Below are 7295 nucleotides of genomic sequence, written 5' to 3'. Positions count from 1 at the left end.
CTGTCAAACTTGTTGTAGGTGGTTAGTTCACAGGAGGGGAGGAGACCTGTAGAGGGAGGTATTATTAGCTTATTTTAACCCTTAACTCTTTGTAGAAGTGGTTATTAGAGGCTGCAAAAATGTCAGGCAAAACGTGAAAATAATTTTACCTTTTGGACATGATTTCACATTAAACCTCTTGGTTCCCTAGTTAATTTTTTTAAAATTCTAAAGCATTTGCATTGCTGTATTTCTAAGGATATTGTACTTTCGGGCTTGTTTCGTGATTCAGGCAGGAGGAGGAAAAAGGTGGACAACAGATTGAATGCTGGACATGGGCGCTCCCTGGAGGCAACTTGTTCAAAACACAGACACCGGACACAGGCTCTGGGACTGTGGCAAAAATTGAACGGAGTCAACCACACACACAGATCTACTTATTTTGAAGAATAAGAAACATTACTGGCCAGGGCCACTGTCAATGTACCAGGTCAACGTGGAGTTAACATTAAATTGTGCTCTGCCATCACACAGAATGGGGCTCTCCGTCACCATGCCAACTTGAGTCCTTATATTACTATTATTAGTAGTAGTCCTCAGTTTCATATTTTAGAACAATTATACAATATTCCCACAGCAGCAAACCAAGTGGACTAGAGGTGATACAGTACTGTCTTGAAAAATGTATCTTTCTACTGATTTACTCTGTTCAAAAGTGGCTTAATCAACATCCACAATTGGCAGTCCATTGTCTTCCATTCATATTCCCACATCCTGTAAACCAGCATGGGAATGGAATGTTTACAATCTTCAGACTTTTATCCAAAAATCCTTGACGCAAAGCATGGAGGAGGCCAGTGGTCAAATTGATGGAGAATCTATACAAGGATATGACATTCAGTTTGGATTTGACAAACAAGTTGTTCCCATGCTAACTTGCTAATGCAAGGATGGAAACACATTTAAAAAGTCAGCGGGGCAAAGAGATGGTATATATTTTCTTGTTGGTTTGTTTGTCTCCAGTAACTTTAACGCAAACAGTAATTTATACTTTTGTCTTCAGGAACGTGTGTTCTCGACTTCTTTTTCTCACACATTAAATAGATATTTCCATCTGTCTGCACAATCGGTCTTGTGTGAAGCTCGAGTATGGCTGTGCCAATTTGTTTGAGAAAATGGGGCATGTTTTTTGAAAAATTGTGCTCAAGTCATCGAGAAAGAAATGGAAAGGAAGAGCGGGCGCTGTGAAGGGCTGTCGACCTATGCAGGGTTTGCCCGGCTTCTAGCCGAGGGGCGGCTGGAGACCATTCCAGCTGCCAGTGATCCTGAATGGGATGAAGCAGGTATGGAAAAATGAATGAATGTAAAGGGAGTACATCAAGCGAAAATAATTTGTTTAGGAAGTTTGACCTAAACCAGTAAGAGCAATCATTTTCTTTGAAGACACTATTACTTTCCATTTGGATTCTCAAAAGGTGAATTCAAAGCTCTCGTTGTTTTTTGTGACACTGGAGGTGGCAAGCAGGAGCTCTCCCTTTAGTTGGCAAATTTCATCAGTGTATGGTTTGAGATTAACCACTAGATGTCCCTCACTGTCAGTTGATTTCCTCCTTAGTAAAGTTTCATAACATTTGAGACGATATAACACATGTCATGCACGTGTGTGTATGGATACACAGTAATCTTTGCTATTTTTCTGTGGTATTTTGTCTTTTTTTTATGACAGGATGAAACAATCAATGCCACTAAATGACCAGTGAGATATTCATGTTTACAAATCAAACACCAAGCAATGGCAAATATCATGCGTGGCAGCTGTGAGAGCAAATATGCCAAGCCCTTTCTTTGTAAATGTCATTTGAGTTTGAAACTTTGAAAAGCTCCCTGCAGCCACTGGAAGCTGCAAAAGCAGCTGAATGCAAAATGAGAACCTGCCCTCAGGCTCTGAACACATACAACTGCCATCAGCACTAAAAATGCGGCTAAGTGACACATACAATGTAATTAGTCTAAAAAGCTGCAATGTGAATGATATTCTATTTTTTCCCCCTCCCCTCTTGTTTTCCTCTGCAGCACGACTGTCCTGATAACCTCCCACTGGATTTTGTTACTCTTAGACAGAAACAACACGGGAGGAATGTAATGCTAAATAAAGCAATGTGATAGTCAAACAGACCGGGCGGTTAGTCTAATTTCTGACCAATAGAGATTTCCAATTCTTAAGCACAAATTCAATCTATAATACCTATTTCATTTAAGAAACACACACAAAATTCAGAATTGTTATTTACAAAAAAATGGCAAATGGTCTATATTGATCACAGAGCACAAATTAGGCAGCTGACTGAATCATTTTTAATGACTGCTAAAGTAAGTATTAGTAGAATGTTAGTATGATCACACACAATAACGCTCTTGCACAATTGTTGCTGGATTTATCACTGTGGATTTTGCCCCACACTTCATGAATTTAAAAACGAACTTGAATGAAGACAGTGTCTTATTAAGAGGGTGCGCCTTTGAGAAAACGACTTAATAACACCCAAGTCTCCCGTCATCTTCCTTTTTTTTTTTACTTCAGCGATTGCACGGACTGGATGACCAATCATGAAGTCTGTCAAACTATCAACCAATAAGAAGAAATTCATATGATGAGCTCCAGGGAGCAAGAAGAGACAGAGAATCATAAAACACAAGCACAGGCAGTATGCCACTTTATGACTGTGAAAGATTGTTTCTGTAATATGTAACAGTCTTAGTCTGTTATTGCCAAAGAATACGTAACGTTGCACGACATTAGTTGAGGTTATGCGTGAGCTGCACTCTCAGCTAATGTCCAAGCTATCCGTGATCTCCCATTTGTTGTCTCTTTTGTGCATGCGCTCTAGAAGGACAGCTATTGTGACGGAATACCTAAGTGCATCAAGGCATTGAAAAGATGCCGTGAAAAGCAAGGCCACCTCTTTTTCACACATGCCATATTTTCCACAGCGGTGAAGCAGTGTGCAGGCAGTGGAGATGGTTTAAAAATGAGCTTTTTGTCCTTGGAAAAGGGTACACGACATTGAGTTTTTTTATATGCTGCAAATCTAATCAACTTCACCTGCGTATTTGTTTCAGGCATTGAAATGAAAAGCACAGAAACTTCTTTTTTTTCACTTCACCTTACATTGACGTCAATCATACTGTTCTTAAAATAGTGGAAGGATGGGGAAAAAAAAAAAACTTTCCAAGGTAAAGATACACAACCCCTCGTTATACTGATGTGTTGTATACTCAACACTGAGGCCTAGTGTGCAAAACGAATGCTACCTTCTGATGGAGCTGCAGTGCAGGAGCTCATTACTTTACCAAGTAAGATCATGAATCTCGCCCTTATCTGTTGGGCAAAGCAAGGACTAGAGGCCAAACAGCTAATTCCTGTCATCATCTTTTTTTTTTTTTTTTAAGTGACAGCTTTACCACATCAGGCCCTCGTTGTGAAAAACCAGACATTCAATTGTGCGGCCGCATGAGGAATGAGACTGATATTGAGCAAATTAGGCAGCAGAAGATTTTCTCCCGGAGCTTTTGTTGCTACAAAATGTCTCATTACGTGAGCAGTCTGTCTTCAGCTTCACTGTTCACATGGCACAAATCACAGGTAAACTAAACTCCAGGCACTGAGCTCTGAAAGTCACATTTACATGCAAAAACGGGGATTTCGAGGATCTGGATGGGTTTTATGGTTGCACTGCAACAAATCCTTCCCAGAAACATTTTTCAAGTTTTCAAGACATTCATTTCAGTCCAAGATAAAAAGTTGACAGGATGATTTGCTGTAGACTGGAGGAAGTTGGAAGTACTTGTAGGATGAAAAACTTTATATATTAAATAGGATTTTTGAATGAAAAAGTTACGACGGTCAGAACAATTCCCCTCCGAGATAAAATTGTAGTCTCAAAAGATGGCAGACGGACCAAACGTCTGTTTTGTCATTCGGAATTGGCAATAGCTCATGTCTGATCTCATTCTTATTCTGATGTGATAAGAACTAAGGTAGAAATTTTCGTGCTCATGAGGAGAAGCTGCTTTACAAATCGCTGAGTCATCTGCTTTGGTATTCCTCAATATTGTACCAAGATTCTGCAGGCACAGATCTCATGTGGAGCACTCTACAGACAGCAAATAAGTTGCCCAACATACTTTTTTCCAATTTGTTTTTCATTTGTGTCTTATGACATTGGTTCTCTTGACATTTACAAACTAATCTACTTTAGGCGGGACCAAGACTCGAGTCCATTATTACCTTGTAAACTTGTAAAACAAATCACCAAAGTACATGAAGTGTTTGAGGGGTAAATTGTTTAATTGGACATCTTAAATGATTTTGCAGCATGGCATTATGTATACCAACTGCCTCGAATTCATAACTACAGATAACTAAAGAGAAGCAGTGAGTATTTGCTCTCCACGGTATTGCGGTCTGCAGTGTGGGAAAATTTAATATCAGACTGGATGTCAGGCACCACGTTTCATAGGATTATTTGTGCTGGGTGGGACTGAGGTCACTCTCCATGTTTCACCGCAAAATATTGGCAAAAGAACAGCCATGATCTTCGCATGGGTAATAACTCGTCCTGCTACGCATCATAGGAAGGGTTGTTGTCATGTTTTTGCTCATGACCACGAAACAATTTACAGTTGACAAGAAAGCTCTCTCCAGGTCAAAGCTTGAATTGAAAGTCGATATTCAATGTGGTCATTTGTGCAATTAGAAAATATCATGAGGGACATGCACTGTTTAGTGATGAATATTATCGAACATGGTGTAAGCAGGGAAGCTGTGCAGCCATAAATGTGACAGTAATAGATTTGTCACCTTCTCTTGTGCTGTCATAAAAACCTTCTTGAGTTAATCAAATTCAGAAATGCCACAAATCATAAATGAACTCCTTTTCCCAGTGCTGAAACATGGAGAAATGTTCCTGAATTTGATACTGAACGCTGCCGCCTGCACACTCAAGCAGTGATTTAACCCTTTTATAAAGTTGCAGACAGATATTATCTGGAAACTCTCCTCCATGCCAGCTTGGCAACAGGCATTAGCATGAACATTGATTCCATAATCATTGTTTTTATGCTGAACTCCTGGTGGAATCCAGACATGTTTGATCAAAACAAACATTCCAAAGCTGCAGAAGCTCATAATGCAGCACGGCGACATCTCGCCTACGAATCCTGTCTAAATGAGACGAGAGCTGTCATTCTGAGCTACAAAGCTCTGCGCCCAGGGGTCATGACTCAGTGTGTTAGAAGCTCTTTACACAGCAACACATGCACACGTGCTAATTGCTGTCTGTCATCTTGATGCTTTCTCTAAATACTCAAGGTTTGTATCTGTGTTAATTTCACCTTCTTAATCCATCTGAATCGGCATCGCAGTTGAAGTTTGCCTTTACGGATGACAAGAAAAGCTTTTCACTGTTTAAGCAATATTTCCAGCCTGCTGTTGAATCTGTTTAAGAGCAGTTTAAGGACCAGACAGCTGATGCTTATAACTTATAAACATTACTACTGTCTGAAGTCAGCAACTCTTAATTAACTTTATTTACTGTATAAGTAGGAGGTTAGACTTCTGTTGGAGTGCCTTCTGACATTAAGTTGAGTATTGAGTCTTTCTAAGTTGCATCCTTCCCTACTTGGCTAATTTTTCTCCCTCTGCCTCATCACCTTACAGGCACAATAAAGACTGATAAGACATTTTGTTAAGAAAGTAAAGTTTGTTTAGAAGTTGTACATGTTCCTGTGGCTTACTAAACATGGATGGTAACTCAAACTTGAGCGTGTGTATATTTACACAAACCTTCCGTGCTGCTTTCCTGTGTGTAAGGCAGTTGAAATAATGTAATAGCCTCCAACCCTTTGAGCAGCATACCATGTGACTATAATCCATAAATCCCATGAGAATGTTTGGAATGTTACAGAGATGTGATGGTTTCTAAAATAAATGTAATCTCCTAGAATAAATGAGAAATAAGGTAAGAGAAAAACAATCAAACTTGAATGGAATGCCAATCACAGAGTGAGCTTGGTACAAAGACAGGAAATAGTAATGCAATCAACCTGGCTCTGTTCAGCATTAAACGTTCTGCCTACCAGCATAAAGCAGACAATTTAACAGCATGGTTTTTGTTTGTTTGATCCGTTCAGTGGATTGACAAAATTAAACATATCCCACCAATGTAACCTCAAAGGTGCTGGTATGGGGAATTTTGTTTCAGTCAGACATAGCCTAACCTACTGTACGCTAACTGGCCATAAGCCCCATCTTTAACATGGCTTAACAGCAGCATCTTCACATCTAAGAACCTAAATGTAAAACTATTCATTTTGGTCCATAATTAATTGCCTCTGAATCTCCATTGCTGAAAGAGAGAAGGATTGCTTTTGTTGTCACCGTTTTGTGACGAATGACTTGTATAGACCTAGCTTTCTCAATTATGCAAAAATTATTGCTGTTGATGTGCAGAACCTTGAAACTCTTGGGTCATTGGCGCAATGAGTCGTGTCAGCTCTCATTGTAATCAGTCATGTCCTCTGTAGCTCAGTTGAATGATGGGTTGCTTGGCACTAACTGAGTCTGCACCAACTGCCTGCCAGCCCCTATGAGTCCTTCTCCTGTGCATAGCAAGGCATTTTGCTATCCTGCCAACAGAATCTATAACAGATTGATTATTTAATAATGTCACCTGCTATACATTATGCATTTTTCAGAAAGAATTTAATGGTGCGACAAGAAACAGTTGGCAAATATATCATCCCATCTTCAATTTCTCTCTCTAGATTCAATGCACGTCCCCTTGAACTTTCTTTCTTTTTTTTTTCTTATTTCATTGATTTCTGCTTGTGTGCAAAAATGGCTGAACATTGCTCAAAGTTGAGCTTAAAATGAATCACATTAAAAAGTGAGAGAACACACAAATCTCTAACTATTCGGTCATTAACAAGGTAGGCTGTGTTTAAACAGCACCGAGATTATGAATTTATAACAAATTGTCCACTTTTTCTTTGTTAATCACATGTGAGGACATTGTGCTTCAGCCTTACCAATATTCTCAGGAATATTGTCCACAGGAAGAACATGGCTGACGCGATGGACCTTGGCAGCAAGGCTGACACGCTTTTACTCTGTCATAACCATTCTCCTCACACAGCTCTCTGACACACAGGTTCTCATTTTTCATGCCCAAAGTTACTCTGCTGATCTTATCCGTGTCCTCGGTGCCAGAGGCACATACTTCTGGCACAAGCCACTGTTTTCCTGTGGCTATTCA

Source organism: Leuresthes tenuis, unplaced genomic scaffold, assembly GCF_036924035.1.
Source record: "Leuresthes tenuis unplaced genomic scaffold, fLeuTen1.0.hap1 SCAF_17, whole genome shotgun sequence".
NCBI lineage: Eukaryota > Metazoa > Chordata > Actinopteri > Atheriniformes > Atherinopsidae > Leuresthes > Leuresthes tenuis.
This window is presented reverse-complemented; position numbering follows the sequence as displayed.